This window comes from Aquarana catesbeiana, linkage group LG05 (genome assembly GCF_042186555.1).
Source record: "Aquarana catesbeiana isolate 2022-GZ linkage group LG05, ASM4218655v1, whole genome shotgun sequence".
NCBI classification, from domain to species: domain Eukaryota; kingdom Metazoa; phylum Chordata; class Amphibia; order Anura; family Ranidae; genus Aquarana; species Aquarana catesbeiana.
In genome coordinates, this window is record NC_133328.1 from 469,333,206 (window position 1) to 469,361,198 (window position 27,993).

The window sequence follows — 27,993 nt, forward strand, 5'->3', positions numbered from 1 at the left end:
AAAATATCTAAAATTACCTTCGTTTTGTAACGTCCAGGTCCACTATCACCTACCACAGAACGTACGTACGACACGTGCGCAAGGCTCTTTATACACTACGCATGTGTGAAACTCCGCCTGCGTCGCCCGCCCCTGACGTTCGAAATTAACTCATGTTCTCCGCCCCCTAATTCGATTCACAGAACGTACGTACGACACGTGCGCAAGGCTCTTTATACACTACGCATGTGTGAAACTCCGCCTGCGTCGCCCGCCCCTGACGTTCGAAATTAACTCATGTTCTCCGCCCCCTAATTCGACGCACAGAACGTACGTACGACACGTGCGCAAGGCCCCTCTTTATACACTACGCATGTGTGAAACTCCGCCTGCGTCGCCCGCCCCTGACGTTCGATTTTAACTCATGTTCTCCGCCCATTTTTTGTTACGGCGCGTAGTGGAGTTAAAGAATGGCGGAGACACCTGAAATGTTGACGACCTCAGGTAGTGGAGACAGCCCGGAGGCTGGAACGTCAGCGAAATCTATGAGGCCTAGATTTAAGGCCTCTAATATGAGTTTTAAAGAGATGGTGGAGATGGTGGCCATTCTTCACAAAGACGACTATGATGGCAATTATGGGCCGTACGCACGGCCAAATTTGCGCAAGGCCAAAATAATGGCGAAGGTCGTGGAGACTTTGCAGGCATCTTTTGGGGTCCAGCGCTCCAAAGATCAACTGCGAAAAAGATGGTCTGAGCTGAAACTCAGGGAGCCGGATCAATACCGACGTATCCGGAAAGTTCTTAAAAAAAGTAAGTACTTGTCGTGTTTTTCTCTTGTGTTTATTACCTTGTATACTGCTCCATGTGCTTTTCCTTCCTATCCGATTTTTTGTTCATCGTTTTAAACGATCTTTTAATAAACCTCGTTACATATCTATAGATAGATCGATATATATATATCTAGAGATATATCTCTAGATATATATATATATATCTAGAGATATATATATATATATATATATATATATATATATATATATATATATATATATATATATATATATATATATATACATATATACATATATATATATACATACATATATATATATATATATATATATATATATATATATATATATATATATATAACTATATATATATAACTATAGAGAGAGATATATATATATATATATATATATATTGAGAGATATATATAGATATAGATATAGATATAGAGATATAGAGAGAGAGAGAGAGAGAGAGAAATATATAGAGAGAAATATAGAGATAGGTAGATAGATAGATATAGAAATGTAAAACATTCTTTTTGAAGATTTGAAGTTATCTTAATTTTTTGGCTTTACATTTAGTTAGATATTTAGAGATTTTGTTCCAGATATAGAGAGAGATCAAAAGATTATTAACTATATTTTGAGATATTGATATCTATCTATCCGATATGTCTTTCTAATTTTAAATATTGAGGTAAAATAGGAACTCTACACAAACCACTTCATTACAAATGTTGGAAAATTACTATGTACTAAAATATCTGTGTGCTAATTAGATTAATAATTTTTTGTTTCACATAGGGGAAAAATCACTCAGCCAACAACCAGAAGACAGTCCACCCCAAGCAAAACATGATTGGGAAATAAGCCCAAGTCCCATTGAGGATGTGGAGGAAGGAGAGGTGGGCGACATGGGCACCCCACCAGGTGAGTGTCTGACACACCAGCTTACGTTAATCTATGCATGGCTGCCTTTTGTTTAATGTAATTTGTCTACTCTATTTTAGGGGATCTGGTTGTGCTTCATTCAAGCAATAGTGCCACCCCCGAGGATGTGGAGGAATTAGGCTACATGGGCACCCCACCAGGTCAGTGTCTGAGACAACAGCTTGATTTATGGTAAGGTAAACTATGTATGTGTGCATATTTCTAAAGACATTTTTTGGTTTCATTCCACTTTAGGTACAACAACAAGAAGTGACTATTTCACCTCTGAAAGTGCCCAACAGCTAATTGGTCAAATAATGGCCTGGAATAAGGACATGGATGAAATGCGGAATCGGCTGGATCGTATGCAGCAGGAAATGAAGGACATGATTGATGTTTTGGGTCGAATCTAAATGCCCTTTTTTAAACCCCAAAACATCAATCATGTCCTTCATTTCCTGTTTTGCTGACCCCATTCTGGGCCTTCTCTTTTTTTTTTTGGCAGAACATAAATGGCTGTTTAACCTAATGTAAAAAAGGAGGGCTGTTTCTCGTAAATACCTCAAAAATCCACAAAAAAATAAAACTTGATTTTCAAAAAAACACAAAAAAAAAAAAAAAATTGATTTTAAAAAAACAAAAAAATCAAAAACTTGATTTTAAAAAAACAAAAAAATTAAAAAACTTGATGTTAAAAAACCAAAAAAATTAAAAAACTTGATTTTAAAAAAACAAAAAAATTAAAAAACTTGATTTTAAAAAAACAAAAAAATTAAAAAACTTGATGTTAAAAAACCAAAAAAATTAAAAAACTTGATTTTAAAAAACCAAAAAAATTAAAAAACTTGATTTTAAAAAACCAAAAAAAATTAAAAAACTTGATTTTAAAAAACCAAAAAAAATTAAAAAACTTGATTTTAAAAAACCAAAAAAATTAAAAAACTTGATTTTAAAAAACCAAAAAAAATAATATACAAACTTTATTAAAAAAAATAATAAAAACAAAAATAACTTGATAAAAAAAAAAAACATAAACAAAAAAATTGCTTTAAAAAAAAAAAAAACAAAACAAAACTTGATTTTCCCAAAACAAAAAAATAAGCCTGTTTGTGAAAATCAAAAAGCCAAAAATATTTTTTTGTGGATTAGGTATAAATATTTAGATATAATTATATTTTGCTACATTATTAAGATATCATTCTATTTTTGTCTATGAACATTTTATACTAAATGCAGAACTGAATGCATAACAACCATTAATAAAAACATCTCCTTATAGGAATTAAATAAATGTGTGGTTTGTTATTTCAAGGCTCAGTATCATTTTAGTTATAATTGTAAAAAAGTTGTTTACAGTGGCAATGGAGCTTATTTAGACATTTAAAATTACAATACAGTTGGCACTACAACTGCTCGACCATAACCTAGGAGACAGCCCAAAAGAAAGGCAAGCAATAAATATAATGCAAGATTTCATCAATAATTTTTTTATTGTCAAAAATTATATATCCTGGCCCATTGCAATGGCCCCCCTACCCATAAAATAATTAACATATTGCTGTCTAACTTGACGGGCACTTTGGGGGGCCAAGCCAGTACGGACAGTATCCAGGCCTGTAAGGTTGGCTTCTATTTGTCCGGCCTCAGGCCCAACTGTGCCTATATAATTTGGAGAATGCTTATTTAAAAAGTTGTGCAGAATGCAGCACGATAAAATGATAAAATTAAGTTTGTATTCCGCCAAATTAATGGCTGTTTGAAACAGGCGGAACCGGCTGGCCAGAATTCCAAACGCATTCTCAACCACTCTTCTAGCTCTGGCCAGCCGGTAATTAAAAACCCTCCTCTCCGGGGTGAGGGTTCTTTGGGGGAATGGCCTCATGAGGTGCTTGCTGAGAGCAAAGGCTTCATCGGCAATGAAGACAAAGGGGAGTCCTTCCACGTTATCCTCATCAGGTGGCAATCCCAGGCCACCACTCTGGAGACGCTGGCAGAACTCCGTCTGGGCAAATACTCCTCCATCCGACATCCGGCCATTCTTCCCCACGTCCACATATAAAAAATCATAGTGTGCCGACACCACCGCCATTAAAACAATACTGTGGAACCCCTTATAATTAAAATAATATGACCCCGAATGGGGTGGTGGCACAATGTGGACATGTTTCCCATCTATAGCCCCTCCACAATTGGGAAAGTCCCAACGGCTGGCAAAATGGGATGCCACAGTCTGCCATTCCTGTGGCGTTGAAGGAAACTGGGAAATCAAACAAGAAAACCAAAATCAATTAATTTGGAAGCTAACATTGCAAGAAAATTAGACAATTAAAAACATTATTCCCCAGCATCAGTATAACATTCAATAATTTAATTGTTCTGGAATAACTAATATGGAAAGGCACACTTATCAGATTGCTCACCCCCTCTGATGGAACATTGATTACATTTTAGGGGGTTGTGAAATCCCTAAAAAAAATTACTTTTAGGACACGCAGGAATTTAGGGACTAAAAAGGCTACAAGACTGCAGTTGTCGCACTCTGCAGGTGCAGTTGCTAACCAGCTTACAGTAAATGAGGTAATGTAAAAAGGCATTCATGTTGCAAGGAGTACACAATCACATGCAAGGGCAATTAATGAAAACACTTTGAGGCTTGCATATGATTTGATGATGGAAATCAGCAGAGCTTCTGCTCATTTACTAAAGCACTGGAACAAATGCACTTGTAGAGTGCACATGCATTTTGCAAAGTGCAACATATATTTGCTTTAGACAAATCAACACCACAGAACATTCCAGCAAATTTTAACGAGGGTGGGGGTGGGGGGGTTGTGAAATCTAGATAATTGCTCATTAGCAGCACACTATTTGGAGTGAGTTTAGGTGGGGGGGGGGTGGGGGGGTTGTGAAATCTAGATAATTGCTCATTAGCAGCACACTATTTGGAGTGAGTTTAGGTGGGGGGGGTGGGGGGTTGTGAAATCTAGATAATTGCTCATTAGCAGCACACTAAATACACTCAAACAAAATACATTCCAAATGAGTAGACTAGGTGGATATGTTCCCATCACTTCATGCTGGGAAGGTTATTGAAGGAAAATATACATGCATGACAAAAAATAACAGGAAAAAATTCCAGCATGTGTGAGGATAAAAAGGGGACATTCACACTATATTGCAATGATGGTAAGTAGTGTTTGAAGCAAGAAATACATCACATTATCAAAGATTACATAAAAGAACATGTGATGCTAATAAAAGAAAAATATCTTACCTTAATATAGTCCTTCTGCAGGACCTGTATGATGGCAGAACAGGTCTCTGGGATAATGATCCCCAGAGCCTGGGGGGAGATGCCTGTCGAGAACTTAAGGTCCTGCAGGCTTCTCCCTGTGGCCAAATACCGCAAGGTAGCGACCAGCCTCTGCTCCGGAGTGATGGCTTGCCTCATGCAGGTATCCTGCCTGCTGATATAGGGGGTCAGCAAAGCCAACAAACGGTCAAAAACGGGGTCCGTCATCCGGAGAAAGTTCCTGAAATCCTCAGGATTATTCTCACGGATCTCACGGAGCAAAGGCATGTGACAGAACTGGTCACGCTGAAGCAACCAATTCTTGGTCCATGAACTCCTCCTCGCCCTGTTCATGGACTGGACTTGGGCTGAAGAATAAACTACAGCACCAAGCACATACAATGCACGAGCTCTACGACGAGTACGTACAGGTAACATGGCTTCAAAACGGTCGGCTGGTCAGAACGCACTAAACAGAACGCACTGAAGAACAGCAAGGCCTGTGAAGAACGACCTGAAAATCAGGAACGAGCGGGCAATAAAACAAAGATTTCTCAATGCCAACTGACCAAACGCACTGAAAAGCAGATACAAACCTCACAAGCACAGACTGAACAACAGTTAAAACGAACTGAAAAATACGAGTCTCACAAGCGCGAATCGTCTCTCACCAAACTTCTACTAACACGAGATAAACACGAGATTAGCAGAAGGAGCCCAAAGGGTGTCGTACGGGCTATTGAACTTCCGTTTTATAGTCTCGTCGGACTTGGTGTACGTCACCGCGTACTAGGCTGTCGTACTTTTGTGTGGTCGTGTGTGTGTGTAAGTCCGTTCGTAAGAAAGTCTGCCGCAAGTCCGCCGAAGGTACGTCGGAAGTATGTCGGACAGGCTGTCGGACTTTTGTAGACGAAAAGTCCGACCGTGTGTACGCGGCATTAGTATATTGTAATGCCAGCTCTGATTAATTATAGCTGGCTATTATGGTGAACTGGTAGGGGGGGTTCCAGAAGCAGGGCAGAGAGAGCGGATATGCTTTACATGCCCTGTGTACAATGATGACATTTTTTGGTGTGTGCATAGCACGCCCAAAGCCTGCAACTAGTTAAAGTGGCTTTAAACCCAAAACCAAAAATGGATTATAATGCAGTTCACCATTAGATGTGGTGGTATCAGTATTCTTTTCTTTGGCTTTTTTCCCTTTGTTTTTACCTGGTGATAGGGCCAGTAACACACTTCCTGTATTAATGAGACACAACTGTGGATAAATGAGCATATGAGGTACAGCAGATAGCAGCATTGTCAATCTGAGGGGAAGATAGTGTTAAATGTATTACCAGGTTTAAATACACTAAACAAACTAAAGCCAAACCTAAACCCTGCCAGTGGTAAATGGATTTTCTTATCCACGTAAACTGATACATTCTGCTGGAGAGCTTGTCCTTTTGAAAAACAACAAACTTGCTGGCTGGATTACCATGAAGATGAAAATAGAGAAAATAAAGGATAAAAAAGAAAACTAATACAGCCATCACGGCTAAGAATTGGTAATGTGCAATATAATAAATGTTTGCTTTTGGGTTTAATGCTGCTTTAAAACAAGACATATATTAATAATTAGGACATGGTAAAACCTGATGTACAAATGTCAAAACAGGGCAGCAGGACCAGACCCCTCCCCAAGAGATCAATGGTGAGATGGGTGGACTTAGCATTTAAAAGTCCTTGTGTGGACACTTTGTGTTTTGGGGATGACAATCCCTCTCTCTGACATTCTTCTGCCGGCTTTTGTGCTAATGGCCGTTGCCCAGAAATTTTATACTGGTTTAATAAAGGTCATTATGAAACAATTGCAGCCAGCAACAATTAGGATAATGTGAAATGCACATGCAGCTGTTTATCAGAGTAATGCAAGAGAGCTCAGGGACAGGCTTTAAAAAAAATAGATTGCAGGGAGACAAAAAATAGAAAACATGGCCTTGTAGCAAGCATACACGCAGGCCTGTCATGACTGCACACTGTGCATGTGGGCAGGCTGGAAAGAGACTGAAGGGCACATTTAAGCTGCATTAGCATGTGACAATCCTTCCTTCCCTTTTGGAAATATTTGCTCAATGACATCTCCTGGGTAGGGATGAGCTGAACACCCCCCGTTCGGTTCGCACCAAAACATGCGAACAGGCAAAAAATTTGTACGAACACGCGAACACCGTTAAAGTCTATGGGACACGAACATGAATAATCAAAAGTGCTAATTTTAAAGGCTTATATGCAAGTTATTGTCATAAAAAGTGTTTGGGGACCCCGGTCCTGCCCCAGGGGACATGGATCAATGCAAAAAAAAGTTTTAAAAATGGCCGTTTTTTCGGGAGCAGTGATTTTAATAATGCTTAAAGTGAAACAATAAAAGTATAATATCCCTTTAAATTTCGTACCTGGGGGGTGTCTATAGTATGCCTGTAAAGGGGCGGATGTTTACCGTTTTTAGAACAGTCTGACAGCAAAATGACATTTCAAAGGAAAAAAAGTCATTTAAAACTACTATTATTGAATTGCCGGTCCGACAATACACATAGAAGTTCATTGATAAAAACGGCATGGGAATTCCCCACAGGGGAACCCCGAACCAAAATTAAAAAAAAAAAAAAAAAAGACGTAGGGGTCCCCCTAAATTCCATACTAGGCCTTTCAGGTCTGGTATGGATATTAAGGGGAACCCCTGCCAAAATTAAAAAAAAAAAAATGGCGTGGGGTCCCCCTCAAAATCTATACCAGGCCCTTCAGGTCTGGTATGGATTCTAAGGGGAAGCCCACGCCAAAATTAATAAAAAATGGCGTGGGGTCCCCCTAAAAATCCATACCAGACCCTTGTCCGAGCACGCAAACCTGGCAGGCCACAGGAAAAGAGGGGGGGACGAGAGAGCGCCCCCCCTCCTGAACCGTACCAGGCCACATGCCCTCAAGATTGGGAAGGTGCTTTGGGGTAGCCCCCTGTAACGAGCCCCTGCTAGCTCGGTTCCACTCTCCCGACACTCCCCTGTGGCTATTGAGTCAGATTGGAACGTCTGATGGTTCGGTCATTCGATGCTCTGGGAATTGAACTACAGCTATGTGCCGTTCAAATCCAGTTGTGATAGCTCAGAACAAACACCAGGCAGGCTGTATGTAAGTTCAACCAGGAATCTCTTTTATCGAAAGGAATACAGACTCTTTTATACAGTAAAAGAGGAGGTGCATACCTCCTGCTCATATTACTCTGAACATACACCTGTGACCAGAAACCTAATTAACATGGGCTAATTAACTAATCCCTTTAGACAGCCTAGATGACTCAGTCATGACCTTTACGCCAGACTGGCCATCTTGTAGCTCAGAAAACACAATCAACGTTATCACAAATCAACACAGAACTCTTCTTCACACAATAGCAGAGTTAATCAACACAAACAACAATGGGGATCTAATCACTCTTAGATCCCATACTAGACTTATTTACAATAAACACATTCTAGCAGGCAACAGACAGACAGGTGGCTGGAATTGACATCAGCATCTCCTAACAGTATTTGTCCCAGCATTATGAATCAGCCGCTATTTCTAATATGGCAAATCCAGGGTCCCCAGAGTCTGTGTCTCTTGGGGGGATATGGACCTGAATCCAAAGTAACACCACCTCAAGGGTCCTCAGGCATACAGCCCACAAAGAGCACCGTTCCCCCAAATGCCAGGGCCCACGATCGATCGGCAAGAGGCTAGCATTCAGTCCCCTCCAAAAGTCTCTCTCCCGGCTAGGTCTGTCACATTTCTCCCCTTTCTGCAGGAGACTAACACAGGAGGAGACCCCAGACGGGTTGACTCCAAAGTTAGTCCATAGTTCCAGTCCCCCAATGCTGATATCCACACAGTACCCCAAATAAATTGTCCCAAACAGAGCATTACTTACCCAGCCAACCTCTGCCTCTCTCAGAGAACACGCCCGCCGCTGGGGAGAGGCCTGGACTGGCCCTTCTCCCTGGAGTCTTTTCAGCCACTGGAGAGAAGACAGGGTGACTGGGCTCACTCCGTCATGCCTTTGGGGATCTGGGCCGACCGCCCAGCATCCCTAGGGTATACAAGTGGAGACTGAAGTCCCATCCACTACCACAGGAACTCCCTCTTCTGTTAGTTGAGGGCAGAGGCCAGCAGCACTCTGCCCGGTTGCCAGCCCTTCTGCTGGGGACTCAACATCCTCCGCTCTGGCTAACCATTGGGGCAGGAGGCTGGCTTCCTCCACTCCCAAACTGTGTAACTGCCTTTGGGGAGGTGAGCCGGCTGCTTCCTTTTCCATTCCCTCATCTGGATGTTGGGACGATATGTCTGTGGTACTGTCTCCCTGTTGGGGAGGGATGACGAACACCTCCTCTCCCTTCTCCCCCTGTATCCTGATCTGCTGCTGGGAAGTGACCACCTCCTTCTCACCCTGAGCCTCCGGAACTGCCACAGGTGTAGGGCAGAGATCTTGGACCCTCTGTCCGGTTGCCAGCGCTTCAGCTGGGGAAGTTCCTTGTAACTCCACAGATACTTCTGTTGGTGCTGGGCAGAGCACCATGAAGTTTGGCCCTAATAACAGCTCTTCTTCTACTGGAGGCTCACCAGGTTGTTCTTCCTCAGCAGAAAAGTCTATCAAATCCCCTGTCTCTGCAACTGGTGTCTGGGGATAAAGGTTCACTATCTCCTCTCCGTGGAACCCAGAAGATGCTATCAGTGCTGGGCAGAGGTTAGCAGAGCTCTGCCCTGTTGTCAGCACTTCAGCTTTGGGGATAGCAATCTCCAGATTTTCCACTGCCGATTCTCTGGCATTCTGCTGGACAGGCACATTCCTCCATGCAAGATCATCCAATGCAGAAACAGGTTCATCAAGGTCAGTCAGCACTTGCTCCATCCGCCATAAGACCTCCACGTCCATAGCTGCGGGGGCAGGTTGGCAAAGCACACCGTTACTCTGCCACATTGTCGACTCTTCAGCCAGGATTTCAGAGTTGTCAACTGGTATTTCCTGATAGTCCCAGGCAAAGGGAGCCTCACCGAGCACTGAGCAGAGTCTAGCAGCTGTCTGTAGGCTATCTCAAGCTCCCATTCCTGAACGGCCAGAAATTCCAAATCTTCCTGTGCCCAGTGCACTTCTGAGACATTCAGTCTTCGCTCTCTGTGCTCCCTTATTTCCTCCAAACGCCACTCCCGATCACTCCCAAAGTCAGGGTCCCTGGACAACCTCCAGTACAACAATCCCAGGCCATCGTAGACAAAGCCTTCCGTGGGGCTGTCATCCGCTGTCCATGGGCACACTTGGGCTACATACCACTGGAGGGCTCTGTAGCTCTCGTCCAACCGCATTTCTGCCTGGATCAGCCTGCTTAACTCAGCTGTCCACTCCTGGTTTGGCTGTTCCCCTAATAACAGCATTCGCACTTCATACTGCGACCAGTACCTTACATGGATGGAGGGGAGAACTTTTCCCTGGTTTCGCTGCTCACGGGCTAGCGCTTCCTTCCAGAGTTCCCAGCAGATAGAATCAAACCATCCTAACAGGACCTGCTCTGATACTGGTCCTCTGTACTGTATCTGCATCTCCCGCAACCTCCTTCTGAATTCCTCTTCCATGGTGGCTGGCATCTGTACCTCTCCTCTCCTGCTATCTGGACCTTGGATCCAGGTGATGGTTTGGATGTGTTCACGGCAAGGAAGCATGATCCCACCGGTCCCTCTCGGCTCTCAAGTAAGTCTTTCAGAGTGGCTCTCCTGCAGGCTGGTTTGGAGTGTCCCAGTAACTGGAGAGCAAATCCCACTGCTGTCACCAATGTAACGAGCCCCTGCTCGCTTGATTCCACTCTCCCGACACTCCTCTGCGGCTATAGAATCAGATGTTGCGATCTGCAATCTGATTCTATAGCCACAGAGGAGTGTCGGGAGAGTGAAATCGAGCAAGCAGGAACTCGTTACACCCCCTAAAACACCTTGTCCCCATGTTGATGAGGACAAGGGCCTTATCCCCTCAACCCTGGCCGGTGGTTGTGGGGGTCTGCGGGCGGGGGGCTTATCAGATTCTGGAAACCCCCTTTAACAAGGGGACCTCCAGATCCTGGCCCTCCCCCCCTGTGTGAAATGGTAAGGGGGGGTACAAAAGTACCCCTACCATTTCACTAAAAAACTGTCAAAAATGTTAAAAATGACAAGAGACAGTTTTTGACAATTGCTTTATTTAAATGCTTCTTCTTTATTCTGTCTTCTTTCATCTTTCTTCTTTCTTCTTTCTTCCATCTTCTATCTTCCTTCGGTTTCTTCCTCCATCTTCTTCTTCTTCTGGTTCTTCCTCTGGTGTTCTCGTCCGGCATCTTCCTCCACGGCGTCGGCGTCTTCTTCCCTTCTTCTCCTCGGGCTGCTCCGTATCCATGATGGCATGGAGGGAGGCTCCCCCTGTGTGACACTTCTCTCTTCATCTTCTTCTCTTCATCTTCTTCTCTTCATCTTCTTTTCGGGCTGCTCCACATCCATGATGGCATGGAGGGAGGCTCCCGCTGTGTGATGCTTCTCCTCTTCTGACGGTTCTTAAATAATGAAAGAATGAATGTCAGATATGTAAAGTCATTGTAAAGGGCTGGTCATAGAGGTTGTGTGTTTAAGGAAGGGTACAGAGAGCAACCAAAGAAAATCTGGTTTCAAGGAGGTTTTAAATGGCCAGCCTCTTGCAAAGTGTATGCAAGTACACAAATGTGCAGAAGTTTAATAATAAGGCTAAAATGTAAATATTCTACCTCACCCCCTCCCCTCCCGTTAAAAATCTTTAATAATTTGTCTCTTAAAACATTGATGGGAAATCTGCTGAAAAAATCCCAATGAGAAAAAAATAACCTTATAAGGCTATTTACTAATGTCTACACACAATTGTAAATAAATGAATAGAATGAATTAAAGGGAAACTCTAGCAAGACACTCCTTTCTTGAGAATAATATAATAAAAAAAAACAAATAGGGGCAGAAATTAAGAATAATGAACCAAAAATGAATGGGAATAAAAATGTATGATGTAATGATTAAAATAACACAAAGCAAAATAATCATTTTATATCTAGGAGAACTAAAAAAAAGGAGAGATTGCATAATGATGGTAATGGATATTATAGAGGAAGTGACCATGTATCAATATATTGTAAATATTGTCAAAAGACTCTTGAATAACTCATAGAAAGAGAGAAAGGGGTACTGGAACATCAGTGTGACTCATAATACAAAATTATGTAAAATACAGCACTGTATATAGCACTGCATAGCACTGTACTTCAGCAGCTATCTCTCCCTGTAAAATGTAGCAGAATACAACATTGAGTATAGCACTATATAGCACTGCATAGCAGCAACTATCTCTGCCTGCAAAATGTAGTATAAGCACTGTATATAGCTTTATTTAACACCATATAGCCTATATAACACCATATAACACCATATATAACCATATATAATATTTATATAACACCATATAGTGTCTAAATACCAACCTACTCTTTCTCTTCGTTCCTCTCAAGACCTCCTACTCTCTAGCTCCCTTGTCACTTCCTCCCATGCTCGCCTCCAGGACTTTTCCAAAGCCTCTCCAATCCTATGGAATGCCTTACCCCAATATGTCCACTTATCTCCTACTCTATTAGCTTTTAGATGATCTCTGAAAACCCTTCTCTTCAGAGAAGCCTACCCTACCCACACCTAACGACTGTATTTTCATTTGCCCATCAGCTCACCCCCACAGTTATTACCTTTTGTTTCCACTTGACACTCCCTTCTAGATTGTAAGTTCTAACGAGCAGGGCCCTCTGATCCTTCCTGTATTGTATTATAAGTGTACTGTCTGCCCTCATGTTGTAAAGCGTTGTGCAAACTGTTGGCTCTATATAAATCCTGTATAATAATAATAATAATATAGCAGAAACCATCTTTACTTGCAAATGTAGCACAATATAGCACTGCGAATAGCACTCTATAGCACCATGTAGCAGCATCTATTTATCCCTGGAAAAAGTAGCACAATACACAACTGTGTTTAGCACTGTGTACACCAATGTATAGCACAACAGCTCTCCCTACCTACTTTAAGTCTCCAACACACTGACAAAAGGCTGCTGGGTGCCCTGCTTTTCATAAGGAGCAGGCTGAAACATAAGAAAACCCCCATCATGAGTCCTTCTATTCTACCTAACCACAGTTGAAAGGCCAGGAAGTGAATTATTGGTAACTGGTTGCTATACTGACAAAAGGCCACATTAGTTTGCCATTTTCCTGAACTGCAAATGACTTGAGTTCACCTTGAGCTCATGTCCAACCTACTGGAGTGCCTTCAACAAGCATTGTTTTTTTTTTTGTAAGCAAAATGAAGGAAGGTTCTTTTACCCTTCCTTTTTAAAATAGCAGCCATACTGTTATATTTTTAGGAGATATTAACAAAACAAATCAAAAGCCCAAGCTTTTTTTCACATTTCACAAAATAGGAGTTTACACATATCTAAACCCAAGAGCAAACATTTCATAAATTGCAGCTTACCAGTTCTTAGATGTGGTAGATAGTTTTGTGTTATTTTGTTTCTGTAAATAACAACTGATGAAGACAAAATCCTTTTCATCATACATGTTTGTAGCTGTGTGTTTGCCCAGCAATTTCCCTTTACATATACTTAATGTCCTCACAGCTATTCTGTAACATGTTAGAATATTGTAGAAAATACATTTATGTAGAAAGGACTCCAATAGAACAATGTAACTACTTATGATACCATCAACTCACAATCAAATTGCCTTAATAGGAACACTTCTGACATCATGTTATCTTTGTTTTATGTAGCAGAAAGAAATCTACATATCCATACATTTCACAAAGTACTAACATATGATTACAAAAAAAGAGTCATATGTTTAAAAGCAAGCAACAGACAAAAGCAAGGTTACATTCAATGGCTGTTCACAGATGAATGGAAAAAAAAATATGATTCGCTATAGTTTCACTATAAATGTTCATGTACAAGTTTAACATGAACTTATTGATTTTACTGAATACAGTTTAGAAATACTGTTTTTATCTCAGTTATGAATTGATTAAACAAAGGTTTATTCTTTAACAGTTCCATGAAAAAGCACACACAAACATGTAATAAAAAGTCAAGGTCTTTTTTTCAGGCATAGAAATAGATTATGTGACTTGTATGTTTCTACAGGAAAAACAAAACAAAAAACTGCCAGACTATTTTATATGTTGAAGAACCAAAAGTAATACATGTAGGAGTATTGACAAAACACAAAACAAAAGCAAAACACAAATTGTTTCATGTTGTAGGACCTAAAAAGCACACAGAAGGGGGGTTCATTAAGATATTGATATAAGGAGGAGATAAGGCCACTTCTCTTTGGGGTGGAGAGGCAAATGTGCTCAAAATGTGAAGTTTTAAAGCATAGTGACTGAGAAAAAAGTTTAGTTTGGATATAGTGAAAGCAGAGAGAATGCTTTATCGGTAAGCCAGGGAACATGAAAAATAAGAACATGCCATTATGCTAATTGTGTAGATTTGGCCACCAGAAAATAGTGTCATACATTTGGGAGACCTAATCCCCCCCAATGCTTGGGGCCAAAGAGTAAAGAGAAGGGGAGGAGATTCCTTCCAACAGCTTTAGAAAAATAATACAATTGAATATTCTCGCTGCACCGGAGCCGCCCCCCGTCACCCCCCACTGCAGCAGTCCCCACACACCTGGAAGAGGCAGCCCGGTGTTTGGTAAGCAGTGGTGAAGTGGGGAAGAGGAGGGTCCCAGGAAAGAGGCCTCACCAGGACTGGATGGAGCCAAAGGAAGGGGGAGGTAGGAGAGAAGAGGTGTCTGGGCTTCCCCTCTTCGGGGTGGTCAATCAGGGCGGGTGGATCAGGGGCTCCAGCTGCAGGGAGAGACACAGCTACTATGCCACAACCCCCTTCTGCAGCTAGCTACCGCCAGCATGAGGGAGAGCCAGGCCCCCCATATGTCCTTCTCCTGCATCCAGCCTCCCCCAGCCACAGTGACCAGCCATTATATCCACCCCCTGTCCCATTCCCTCCACTCCCTTCCTTCTGATTATCAATGCCACAAACAATAAGAACAACTCAGTCCTCTGCAAGTGTGCCAACCTGTGATTGACAGCCTCTGACCCCTCCCTCTGCCCTGCCCTCACCCCTGCCTATACAGGGCTCCACTGCGGGGGGTTGGGAGATCCCAGCCCAGTTCAGTGCTGATCCTCAGCCATGGTGGGCCGGGCGCTCCACATTTTGTGCTGCCCCTGCCTTCTGATTGGCTTTTCCACTGCTGTCCCTCGCCATGAGCTCTTCCCCTACGGGGAGTCCCAGGGGGAACCTACTGCTGCCCAACGGGGATGATGAGACCTCCAAGGTGGTGGAACTCGAAAGCACCTTCTCTTCTAGGAGGCCAAGTTTAAGGAGCTCTATGAGTACAGCACTGAGAGAGAGGCCACTGAGCACAACAATGCGATAGAGACCACCAGTACTGAGATAGAGAGTGCTGACACCAGCACTGAGATAGAGAGCACTAACACCAGCACTGAGATAGAGAGCACAGAGATAGAAAGCACTGCCACCAGCAATGAGATAGAAAGCATTGAAATAGAGAGCACTGACACCAGCACCGAGATAGAGAGCATGAACAGAGATGATTCCCCTAGTGGACTTTAAAGGCACATATAAAAGGATATGTAGGAGAGTATATTTAGGTAAACAACAATTTATTAATTACAAAGAATTCTCATAAAGACATCAAACAAATAACATAGATAAAAAAGGAATGCAGTTCCACATATTTTTTTATAGCTATTGATACCAATACGCTTCCACCCGACGCGTTTCAGAGTTGTTTTAGCCTCCTTCTTCAGGGGTGGTTATAAGCTTTTAATAGGATTTTCTGTATAGGGAATGGTATATACAACATAGACATAGTAAATACATGTGTATATCAAGCCATAAAACATATAAGTGCAATATTATATTCATTTTCGTTTCCACTTACATTGGTATAAATAAATGTTGGCTGCGCATTCCAGAGAGATTTTTAAAAACAACGATATTGACACATACTGCCCATCAAGTGCGTCCTCCAATCATGGTGTATAAAGCTTTGTTTAGTATATCCAAAGTATTCATATGGCCTCTATCGAGGTAGAAATAAATGGGTAAGGATATATGAAGTGGTTTTACTTCCTTATGATAGGAAGAGAGGCCCATTAGTCGAGGGCATGCAAAAAAGTTTGGATCTGGAATCACACTGGGGCCAAATGCGGGTCCTGTAAGTTGTGAAAAATGTATAAATGAGTGTATAATAACTAGAAAAATGAGTAGATTCAGTGATGGGTAGGGGATCTTGAGATGTATCCTACCTGATAGGCCTACGGTATAGAGTTCGAAAAAGAGATAGAGAGCACTGACACCAGCACTGAGATAGAGAGCACAGAGATAGAAAGCATTGAAATAGAGAGCACTGAAACCAGCACCGAGATAGAGAGCATTGACACCAGCACTGAGATAGAGAGCACTGACACCGCCACTGAGATAGAAAGCACTGAGATAGAGGGCACTAACACCAGCACTGAGATAGACAGCACTGACACCAGCACTGAGACAGAGAGCACCGAGATAGAAAGCACTGACACCAGCACCGAGATAGAGAGCACTGACACCAGCATCAAGATAGAGACCACTGACATCAGCTCTAAGCTTGAGTGCACTGGCACTGAGATAAAGAGCACTGATGCCAGCACCAAGATAGAGAGCACTGACACCAGCACGGAGATAGAGAGCACTGACACCAGCACAGAGATAGAGAGCACTGACACCAGCACATAGATAGAGAGAACTGACACCAGCACAGAGATAGAGAGCACTGACACCAGCACTGAGATAGAGAGCACTGACACTATTTTTCCCATTGTAGGTGTGAGTGTGGCCTCATGTCTAGGTTTTGCATAAAGCCTCACAAAGCCTAGAGCCGCCTCTGGTCATACAAATATATTAAATTCTTTTTAAAAAGTATCAATGGTGGATTTGATGTGCTCTAGAATAGAAAAACAGTTTGGGCATGATGCACATCTTGATAACTATAACCTTACCAAGGAACAAAATAAAATAGGAAGGCTACAGTCTTAAAACAGTGGAGGGCAGTTAATTTGGTAAAGCAGTTGAAAAGACGGAGTGAAGTTAATCCGCAGGTAGGGGAGGGACTTATTTCACCAGGAAAATGTAAATGCACATAGAGATGTAGCAACCAAATAAGATAGACTTATAGGCATTGCAGGACACATGAATGGGTTTACTCTGAGGCCTGAAAGGTTGTGGAAACTCTCTAAGGTGGAGATTAGACTGGGGAGTGAAATGATGGGATCAGTAAAAAATGAGAGAACATCATCAACGTACAAGCTTAAATTCCCTAGTGTTCCCTAGTGTTTCATTGATGGTCACATGACCGCTCTCCTCCTCCAATCAAAAGCTGCACTTGAGGAGGAGGCGGAGCGGCAGGAGGAGAGCGGCCAGAACGAGTGGCGTTACTGGAGGTGGAGGTATTACAGGTTTCCATTTATATTGATAGTGACACAGGAGGAGCGTTTTATGAGAAAGGGCTGGCAGTAATGTTTTCTAAAATTGTTAAAGTATGGTAGCGCTGTCCCAGGGCCAGGAGAGGCAGGGCGGCTGGCCTGATACCCTCCCAATGGGTGGCACCTTGGGCGGACCACCCAATCCCCGCCCCCGTTGGTAAAAAAAATATCGGCATATAACACCCTCTATTTTCAGGGTAAAAAAGTGTGTGTTATACGCTGATAAATAAATATGGTAAATACTGTAAAGTTTCCATCTTGAATAATCAATACCTGGAGTCCTGTGATGTGTATGGGTGTCCTCGTGGTTCCCTGTTATCGGTCTTCCGAGGTACTGCAGTGTCTTAATGCTCTGGCCACCAGAGGGCTAGGTGGACACCCTCTATTGTGTAGAGGAGCAAGGTCTACTCACCACCTAGTTGTGTCTGAGCTAGAACAAGAACAGGGGCCACAGAAATGACTGGGGAGGACCCAATGGAAAAGTGATATTAGGTCATCAAGCAGCCTGACCAGTGCCCATCTAGTCAGCCTCACCAGTGCCCAGCAATGCAGCCTCACCAATGCCCATCAATGCAGCTTCACCAGTGTCCAGCAATGCAGCCTCACCAGTGCCCATCAAAGCAGCCTCACCAGTGCCCATCAAAGCAGCCTCACCAGTGCCCATCCAATGCAGCCTCACCAGTGCCCATCTATGCAGCCTCACCAGTGCCCATCTATGCAGCCTCACCAGTGCCCATCCAATACAGCCTCACATGTGCCCATCCAATGCAGCCCCACCAGTGCCCATCAATGTAGCCTCACCAGTGCCCAGCAATGCAGCCTCACCAGTGACCAGCAATGCAGCCTCACCAGTGCCCAGTAGCAGCCTCATTAGTGCCCATCCAAAGCAACCTCACCAGTGCCCATCTATGCAGCCTCACCAGTGCCCATCAATGCAGCCTCACCAGTGCCCATCCAATGCAGCCTCACCAGTGCCCATCCAATGCAGCCCCACCAGTGCCCATCTATGCAGCCTCACCAGTGCCCAGCAATGCAGCATCACCAGTGCCCATCTATGCAACCTGACTAATGCCCAGTAGGGATAGGCCGAACGGACCCCTGTTCGGTTCGCACCAGAACTTTTGAACGCCACGAAAGATCGGACCCAAATATCAAATCCCATTAAAGTCAATGGGACCCAAACGTCAAAAATCAAAAGTGTTCATTTTGAAGGCTTATATGTAGACATGTGCAGGATGAAAAAAAATGTTTAGTTTCGTTTCAATTCGTTATTTAACTAAATTCATTTAGTTAAATTCTCTGTATTCGTTACATTCATTTTCGGGATTAGTTTCCTTGCGTATTCGAATTAAAAAAAATTCGACCGCATTCGAAAAAAAATTACCGATTTGGAAAAAGTAAACTATATATAACCATTTTCCGAAATTCAAATTCGTATAGAATGAAATCGAATTTGAATAGAAAAGATTAGAATAGAATCGAAAATACTAGAAAAGAATAGCACAGAAAAACAATAGCACAGAACAGAAAAAAATATTATATATATATATATATATATATTGGGGAGCAGACAGGTCTGGTGTGTTGGAGATAAAGGTCCCCCCGGCTTGTCGATTGAATCCACCGGACAGAGAGATCCTGTCTGCCCATTTCCTGTGAGGCGATTGGAGGTGTCGGTTTCCCCTGAGTGGATGTTCATAGATAAGCTGATTTTTAGCTTGCCTCTGGTAAGCGCGCATTTATTAAGGTGGAGGATTTCTCACTGGGTGTTGGTTGTTTAACATTCATGATCACCATCTGAATCTGCCTTGGCTCCAAGGACTGTTTCTCCTCTGACCATCCTTATTTCATTTCCAGTCACTTTTGTTATTTGGTGCTCAATACTTGATTTCATTTGGGATTATTTTTATTATTTTCACATTTATTATTATTGATGTTTTGTCTTCAGTACAATATCAATATTTTGTGTCACTTGCCAGATTGATATTTATCACTATTTTATATATTCATGTGTGTATAGATATTAGTAATGTCATTTATTTAGCGCAGTCTTTTTGGATTATTTTTATAGATATATATATATATATATATAACATCTTCTGAAATTCGAATTTCGTATAGAATGAAATTGAATTCCAATAGAAAAGATTAGAATAGAATAGAAAATAATAGAAAAGAATAGCATAGAAAAACGATAGAACAGAATAGAAAAAATATAATATTCTATTCTTTTAAATTCAAATTAATTCTGTACCAAATTCGAATTTCGGAAGATGGTTCTCTCTCTCTCTAGATATATATATCTATAGATATATACTGTATATATAGATAGATAGATAGATAATTTTTTTTTTCTATTCTGTTCTATTGTTTTTTTTTATGCTGGTCTTTTCTATTAAAATTCTATTTCATTCTATATATAAATATATATAATATATTTTTCTATTCTGTTCTATTGTTTACTATGCTATTCTTTTCTAATCTAATCTTTTCTATTTGAATTCGATTTCATTCTATACGAAATTCAGAAGCAATCTTTTGAAATTCGAATTTTGTATAGAATGAATTTGAATAGAATAGAAAAACAATAGAACAGAATAAAAAAATATTTATATATATATATATATAATATTTTTTTTAGTCTGTTCTATTGTTTTTCTATGCTATTTTTTTCTATTCTTTTCTTTTCTATGCTATTGTAATCTTTTCAATTCGAATTCAAATTCATTCTATACGAAATTTGAATTTCGGAAGATGGCTTCAGAAGTTGAATTTAATATAGAATGAATTTGAATAGAAAAGATTTGAATAGAAAAGAATAGACTAGAAAAACAATAGAACAAAATAGAATAAAATATAATATATATTATATTTTATTCTATTCTGGTCTATTGTTTTTCTAGTTTATTCTTTTCTATTATTTTCTATTCTATTCTAATTCAATTTCATTCTATACGAAATTCGAATTTTGGAAAATGGTTATATATAGTTTACTTTTGCAAATTTGGTCAAATTTTTTCGAATGCGGTAGATTTTTTTCGAATTTGATCAAATTTTTCAAATCTGATCGACTTTTTTCGAATTCGGTCAAAATGTTTTCGAATTCAAAACTTAAAAAAATGTAATCTATTCTAATCTTTTCTATTCAAATTCGATTTCATTCTATAAAAAATTTGAATTTTGTATAGAATTAATTCAAAATCAAATAGAAAAGATTAGAATAGCATAGAAAAGAAGAGAAAAGAAAAACATATTCTATTCTGTTCTATTGTTTTTCAATTCTTTTCTATTTTAGCTTCCATTGTTTTGAATTATATTCCAATCTATTCTCGAATTTGAATTTATACTATTTGGAATTAGAATTTTGGAAGACAGTCATGTTCTATTTTATAAAATTCTATTAAATTATATTCTATTCTTTTATTTTTATTCTATTGCTTTATTGTTTTATATTCTATTTCACTGTATTTTTTAGAAAATCAATTTCTATTTTTTCAAATTTGTTTTCGAATTTGATTCGAATTTGTTTTTGAATTCGATTTGATTCAAATTTCGTTCACTTTTTTCGATTTGAATCGTTACTTAGGATTCGTTTAAATTCGTTACTTGTGTAATTCGGAAGTTCGGATGTATACGAATTTCTGAATAATGAAAAATGTGTCCGAATTTCGATTCAGAAAGAAACAAAATGCACATGTCTACTTATATGCAAGTAATTGGGCATACAATGGTTACAGGGGTCCGGGTCCTGCCCTGGGGGACATGTATCAATAAAGAAAAAAGTTTGTGAAAAACTAAATTTTTAAATGAGCAGTGATTTTTTTATTTTTAAAGTGAAAGCATAAAAATGAAAAATTACTTCCAATATAGTGCCTGGGGGTCCCTTTAGTCTACCTGTAAAGTGGCAGATCTGTATCATGTCTAGAATCTGCTGCAGCAATAATTAATTATAAAGCCAAAAAAAAATGAAATTTTCCCTGCAAGCTGCCTCTATTTTGCTCAGCAACAGCTGGGGAGCCAGTGTGTATGATGAGGCCACAATATAGTGCACTGGGAACAAGATTAGAGATTTTTTGGATACATTCTGGTGTCACTTTGACTTTGGATAGAAGTAATCATGTGGTCTTTGGGTGTCGGTGGCGCCTTCCCACCCTATAGAGGTAATCCTGAAAGCAAGAATTGGCCTTGCTGTAAAAAATTGCAATGATATGCACCTGTCAAACAGGTGCAGAAAAATTGGTCTTTAGGTGTTAATTGTGCCCATGAAACCTATACCAAAAACATTCTTCCAGATGAAATGATTGAACTCCCTCAAAGCTAGGCAGCTTCAAAGTCCTGCAGAGATTCCACATCTCAAAAAGACTTAATCAGTGATATCGGCATCATGGGCTTCATATCTGGTAATCCAGGACTGATTCATTTTTATAAAAGTCAAACGGTCCACGGAGTCTGTGGACAGACGCATTCTATGATCAGTAATGAAACTCCTGCAGCACTGAATACCCATTCTGAAAGCACGCTGGATGCAGGGCAGCCCAACAACTCAATTGCATACCGATCTAGTTCTGGCCAATGGTATATTCTTATGACCCAGTAAGTCAGTGTGTCAGGGGATGTTTTACACAACATCCAATGCAGGTGATTAGATCGCTAGGCTGCACCAAGGAATCAGGGACAAACGAGTAAATAAAAAAGTATGTTTATTATTAATGATAAAGATACACGTGAAAACAAGACAGCAACCAAAAACAAGTAAATGGTGAAAACACGGCAAACCCCCAAACCCACCTATCTAACAAATATAATACACGAGCAAGGAAACGAACATGAAATAAAAATAAGGCATGGGCAAAAGCGACAAGGGAACAGAAACCAGGAATACTGAAGCAGACCAAGGAGCAGGAAACAGGACTCAAGGACAGGATACACAAACGGGGTCCAGGAACAAACAGGAACAGACTGGAACAAGAGCAGGTACTGGCAGGGACAAGGACTTAGCAGAGGAATTCTGAAGCAACGAGGCTTAGTTCAGGGAGGGTCTATATATGACACCGTACCTGACAGTTCCCCCTCCTAAAGGAGTGGCCACCGGACACTCCATTCAGCCCTGGGTACGACAGTCCGAGTGGGTGCAGAAACACCCTAAAATGTTTCCTTACTGTGTCTGCGGACTTCTTCGCACTTCCAAGGCGAGAGTCTTTCAGTTCACTGGGGGACGTGCCATCAGAGTCTGAAAATAGGACACGCACCCCACCACCCGGGTCAGGAAGTTTGGATCCGGAGATTACATTCAGGCCGGGCGACAGACAGGATTGATACAGAGGCAAGATGGGCATCAGTCAGGAACAGTTTTAGCAGGCACCATGTCATCAGGCTGAGCAGAGGTACATCAAGCTGGGCAGTGGCACATCCACATCGAGCTGGGTAGCAGGTGAAGGCAAACCGAGCTGGGCAGCAGGCAAAGGCACACCGAGCTGGGCAGCAGCCAAGGACACACCGAGCTGGGCAGCAGCCAAGGGCACAGGCACACCAAGCTGGGCAGCGAACAGGAACACATCAGGCTGGTCAGCGGACAGGAACACATCAGGCTGGGCAGTGGACAGGAACACATCAGGCTGGGCAGTGGACAGGAACACATCAGGCTGGGCAGCGGACAGGATTGACACAGCGGCAAGATGGGCATCAGTCAGGAACAGTTTTAACAGGCACCATGTCATCAGGCTGAGCAGAAAGCAGAGGTACATCAAGCTGGGAAGTGGCACATCCACATCGAACTGGGCAGCAGGCAAAGGCACACCAAGCTGGGCAGCAGGAAAAGGCACACCAAGCTCGGCAGCAGGCAAAGGCACACCAAGCTGGGCAGCAGACAGGAACACATCAGGCTGGGAAGCGGGCAGGAACACATCAGGCTGGGCAGCAGGCAGGAACACATCAGGCTGGGCAGCAGGCAGGAACACATCAGGCTGGGCAGCAGGCACATCAGACTGGAGAGTGGGCACCAGGACATCAGACCAGGCAGCAGGTACTGGAACTTCAGACTGGGCAGTAGGCACAGGCGCTGGCACATCAGGCAGAACAGCAGGTGCTGGCACAACAGGCTGAACAGCAGGTACATCAGACTGGATAGCAGGTACTGGAACTTCAAACCGGGCAGCCGGTACTGAAACTTCAGACTGGGCAGCAGACACAGGTGCTGGCACATCAGGCAAAACAGCAGGTGCTGGCACAACAGGCTGAACAGCAGGTGCCTTGGACTGGATAGCAGGTACTGGAACTTCAAACCGGGCAGCTGGTACTGGAACTTCAGACTAGGCAACAGGCACAGGCGCTGGCACATCAGGCAGAACAGCAGGTACTGGCACAACAGGCTGAACAGCAGGTACATCGGACTGGATAGCAGGCACTGGAACTTCAAACCGGGCATTCGGTGCTGGAACTTCAGACTGGGCAGCAGGCACATCAGACTGGAAGGTAAGCACATCAGACTGGAACATTGACACTGGGATGTTAGACTGGACAACGGGCAGAGACACTGGCACAACAGGCTGAACAGCAGGTGCATTGGACTGGATAGCAGGTACTAGAACTTCAAACCGGGCAGCCGGTAATGGAACTTCAGACTGGGTAGCAGGCACAGGCACTGGCACATCAGGCCCTGGCACAACAGGCAGAACAGCAGGTACTGGCACAACAGGCTGGGTGGCATACAGGAACACATCAGGCTGGAACAGATCAGCTGGTGGGGAGGCAGGATTGGATACTGGCATGATGGTATGGGTTGGAAAAAACTTCCGCTTCTTTTTGGTTTTAGCCACTGGGGATCTATAAGTGGGTACAGGGCTGTAGGTAGTGAATGCAGCTGGTATAAGCGAAGAGTGAAAGGATGGCAAAACAGAGGGAGCAGGTTTTGAAGGGAGATTTAGTGAAGCTGATGGAGGCAGCTGAGAAGCAGCAGGGGGGTTAAAGGCAGGGTAGGTGCAACAGGAGGAAACAGGGTACTGGTATTTCATTGGTAGAAAGGTATATTGGGAGCTAACAGAGGCTGAGTGCAACAGACTTGATCAGGCCTGTATTAATGATTGCACTGAATCAGGTTTGCGCTTAGCTTGTCTGAGACTGCACTGATTCAATGCATTTTGCAAGCACCTGCTGAGGACAAGCTGAATATTGTTCAAAAAAAAAAAAAATGCTGAGTCATCCCCCAACAGCCAAACTAAAGATTCTACCTGAGCTGCACTAAAAGGGGGTGTATAGTCATCACCTCCCTCAGCGACATCAGACAGGGCCAACTCAGTACAGATCTTAATTAATGGTTGCACATCTTCAAACAAAAAATTGCCTTGATCAATAAAAACATGAGCTAGGAGGATGCATTCTAACAATTGGTCCCTAGTGTATTCAGCCAATGTCTGATAACAAAAGTCTCCGTCATCCGTTGCCAGGTGCGATAAATACAAAATACTTTCAAAATCCATCTTTCAACAATAGCTGGAGCTCAGGCCCCAATTCCCAGGTGCAACCGATCTGATTGTATGGCTTCAGAATTCTGTCAGGGGATGTTTTACACAACATCCAATGCAGGTGATCAGATCGCTGGGTTGCACCAAGGAATCAGGGACAAACGAGAAAATAAATGAAAAAGTATGTTTATTATTAATGATGAAAACAAGACAGCAACCAAAAACAAATGGTGAAAACACAGCAAACCCCCAAACCCACCTATCTATCTAACTAATATAATACACGAGCAAGGAAACAAACATGAAATAAAAATAAGGCATGGGCAAAAGCGACAAGGGAACAGAAACCAGGAATACTGAAGCAGACCAAGGAGCAGGGAACAGGAAACAGGACTCAAGGACACGATACACAAACGGGGTCCAGGAACAAACAGGAACAGGCTGGAACAAGAGCAGGTACTGGCAGGGACAAGGGCTTAGCAGAGGAATTCTGAAGCAATGAGACTTAGTTCAGGGAGGGTTTATATAGTCCAGCAGACCCATGACAGGTGTGCTGATGTCAGGTCTGAAGTTCAGGCAGGGAGACACCCGCTGGTGGCCACTGGAATTACACCCTTTTGGTGCTGAATGTAATAGTGCCATCTGCAGGTAAAACCAGAGATGACACCGTACCTGACACAGTGGATCATCAGCTGGAAAGCTCTCCATCTCTGTTTTGGCCACAAGGTAATCGTCCACCATGTGATGCAGACGCTGCCGATTGGATGTGGAAGCTGACAACCCTGGGCGACGAGCACTAAAAAAAATTCCGAAATGCCTCACTTAGGCGGACACCTTCTCCAACGCTCCTCTCTTGACCAACAGAAGACTCAAAATGACGTTTTCCACCGCACTGTAACCTACTGGAGTCAGGAAAAACATTCAATAAAATTCACTTTAACATGTCCTCAAGAGATTTTATCTTCTGCACTCTCTGTGGGGATGGGATGAGTTCTGAGACCTTCCCCTTATAACAGTGGACAAGGAGGGTTGCCAACCAGTAATCTTCCTTCTCCTTTATGCCACATATTCTTGGGTCCTTTCACAGGCTTTGAAGCATGAGGTTGCCCATGCATCTCAAATTTGCCAAGGCTTGAGAAGCAGACTCCTCGGGGTCACTCAGGATGAAATCATTTGCAAATTCCTCCTCCCAGCCATGTACTACTCCCAAGGGTCCTGGGGTTGGAAAGCCATCGCTTACAGATTGACGCATGTCTTCCTCTTCTTCAAAGCCTATGAAAGTGTCAGAATCCTCCTCCTCATCCTCCTGCCCTCTCTCCTCCTGTATGCTCTGTGACATAGGAATGATGGTGGAAATCGAATATTCCGTGCTTAGGATCAGTATTAACAAGAAACTGCAGCCCCCCAAGCAAACTGGAAACACCAAAGTGAAATCCACATAATACAATGTGTTCTAATAGGGGGATGGCGCTGTTCACAGACAATAGAAAAATCAGAAAAAACAACAAAACAAAACCCACCAAAAAATGAGAATGAGAAAATGTGGATGAAAAAATGTGAAAAATATTGGGAAAAAAAATGAACAATAAATGTGCAGTGTGCACCAAAGTCCACAACAAACTATGTGAGAGATTCTGGCTAAAATCCTCTAGGTTAATCCATTACGTATATTACATGGGATGTGAATGCGCAAGTCACTACCATTAGTGAAAAAAATGCAAAATCATACATGATACAAGATGAATGAAAGTGACATAAAAAATTATATCAGCATTTGAAAATCCCACTCACGTGCCCAATAACATAAACAATACATAAAAAATACATGTAAATGGGCCAAATAAACATCTGTGATCCCTCTGACATAAATGGTAAAAAAATGTTGATAGAAAATGTGTATGTTTTTAGGTGAATTAATCAAAAAATGAAATAATGAATATGTGCGATCAAACAAGATATAAATAAATTAATGTATGTGATACAAAAAAAATCGTCCAATGTAAATTGTCCAATGAAGGTATATCAAACAGATATGTAATCCCCAGCGAATTTTCAATAATAGTGTGTCCGTGTTTGGCAGGCCCCCTCTTGTGCCCTCACTCACCAGAAAGCCAAACCCCTGCAGGGGTGAAGGGCATGAATAGATCCTGTGGCCAGAATCCTGGAGACCTGGAATCCCCCTCTCAGGTTCAGCGAGCCCCTTCCACCTAGATCCACGTTGTTATGCTCTTATAAGGTGAAAGGCATCTCTACAGCAGCCAAAAAAGATTAAAAACCAACAGTGGCATCCATCCCAGCAGCAGGAAGGCAGCTAGTCCCAAAATGTACCGAGAGAAGCTCAAAACAAGAACCAAGTGGGGTCACGTCATGCATGGCCAATATAGGGACAAAAAGCCTGGTAAATAAAGGGGGAAATAGACCAATACTTTTGTTATTCTGAAGAAATCTATGTGTGTTTCTCTGTGCCTCTCACATAGATTTCAGTTCCCACTGAATTTCAGCCAACCGAGCACTGGCTGTGTATGACCTCCTGAAATGGCTACAGACACTTCTGGCCCGTTTTAGTACATCTTGCAATCCTGGGTACATACTTAGGAAACGCTGCACCACCAAATGGAGGACATGTGTCAGGCATGGCACATGTGTCAACTTTCCCTGTCTAAGGGTGAACAGGAGGTTTGAGCCATTATCGGACACCACCATTCCTGACTCCAGCTGGCGTGGTGTGAACCACCTCTGGGCCTGTCCCTGTAGAGCTGCAAGAATCTCTGCTCCAAGGTGGTTCCTGTCCCCTAAACACACCAGCTGAAGCACTGCATGTCACCTTTTAGCCTGTCTCTGGGAATAGGCCTTTGAACGCTTAGGGGGTACTTGATGTTCATAGGACAATTCTGC